Here is a 1,740-nt window from a genome sequence, read left to right on the forward strand (position 1 = left end):
TCCTGTTCTCACTGTTTAGATGTTCCACCGTCCTGCACTATCAGTGCTGTTACATTCCCGAATCCCAAGATATTAATGACTTGATGAAGAACTGATGCGTACAGTCATTGGCAACGGAACAAAATGAAAGTGTGACAAATTTGCCAGTTCCACACGTACAGTGGTGGAAAGTTTACTTGAGTATTTCCAATTTCCAGTACATTTACTTCTACTCCACTACATCTCAGAGGCAATTATTTTACTTTTACTATACATTTTATTTGAAAACTTTAGTTACTAGTTACCTTGATTATTATTACAAAACGTGCGTTAACCACTTCAGCCCTATATATATTTTATTTGAAAATGGCCAATCTACAGGTTCACAATGTGTCGCGACGGGATGCATTGTGAGATCGTAGTTCTACTATTTTCTAAATATTTATTTGAAAACTTGAAATGGGACTTTCTACATAGTGACTACTTTGGGTACTTTTAAGTAGGCCTACATTTTGATGCCAATACTTTTGGCTCAAGTACATTTTGAATTCCGGACTTTTACTTAATGTAACAGAGTATTTCTGCATTGCAGTATTGATACTTTTACTTAAGTACAACACAATGTGAGTACTTTTTCCACCACTGCTGATGCGTACAGTCATTGGCAATGGAACAAAATGAAAGTATGCAGTGCCAGTTCCACACGTGTCCCCTGGTCGTCCTCTTAGAGGAGACATGCAAAGCTGCCTGAAGCAATATAAAGGCTGAATATTAAGATTTATACTTCCGCCTCTAGTGCTCCATGGCTACGTCCTACAGTATGTTGGCTGCAAGTGACTGACTGCATGACTCCTGGGTTTTAAATGTGTTTTGTCTCAAGTTGATGTATAGCAGCAGGCTTGGAAGCATCTGGACATAACTCTGTCTTTAAATCGCACACGATGAGCAGTACTTGTTTTGAGGTCATTCTGGGTGAGATGAAGCCATCCGTTGTAATGTTATTTAGTGCCAACCGAATGCAAGCTGACCGTCGTGGGTCAGCCTGGCTGTGCTTGGGGCGGGTTAAACGTATGTTATTTATCATCACCAGATTCAGAACAAGATTGACGTCACTGACGCATTGTGAAATCAGAAAGTATTTTTATTATTTGAATGCCTCAGCAATGGCTCACTTCTGTGCAATTTGTTATTTTATTTTTCTGCCGTGTTCACCTCAGATTTAATTCAAATTCCAACGTGTTGGATTCAACACTGCATGGCAATTCATTTTGTTATACTTTGAGCATTCATTTGGCAGTTCCTTGGGGGTTAGGGGACATGGAAAAAGGTGTGTGTATATATATATATATATATATATATATATATATATATATATATATATATATATATATGACCTCATTGGAAATTTACATTTGGTTACATTCTCACTCTCAGAGTTAGGTGGTTAGGTAGATAGAGTATTCACTTATTCAGTGACATAAGACCATAATGGAAACCTTTTTGTGTTATCCTTTAGCCTCACTGACTGACTGGTCTGACTGTACCTCAGGCTGTTTACATTTCTGACTAATAAAGTATTCAATCAATCAAAAAGACAGGGATCTCCCCAGCTTCTCCAGCAAAAAACTAAAATAATAATTGACACGGGTTGCAAATTCCAGTGATCAGGTGAGAGTACAGTATCAGTTTAAAATGTATATATACTGTTCCAATTTCATCTACTCACTTATTTTTGTCATCACTTATAATTGAACTTGTTTT

The sequence above is a fragment of the Electrona antarctica genome (assembly GCF_951216825.1).
Source record: "Electrona antarctica genome assembly, chromosome: 18".
Lineage (NCBI taxonomy): Eukaryota > Metazoa > Chordata > Actinopteri > Myctophiformes > Myctophidae > Electrona > Electrona antarctica.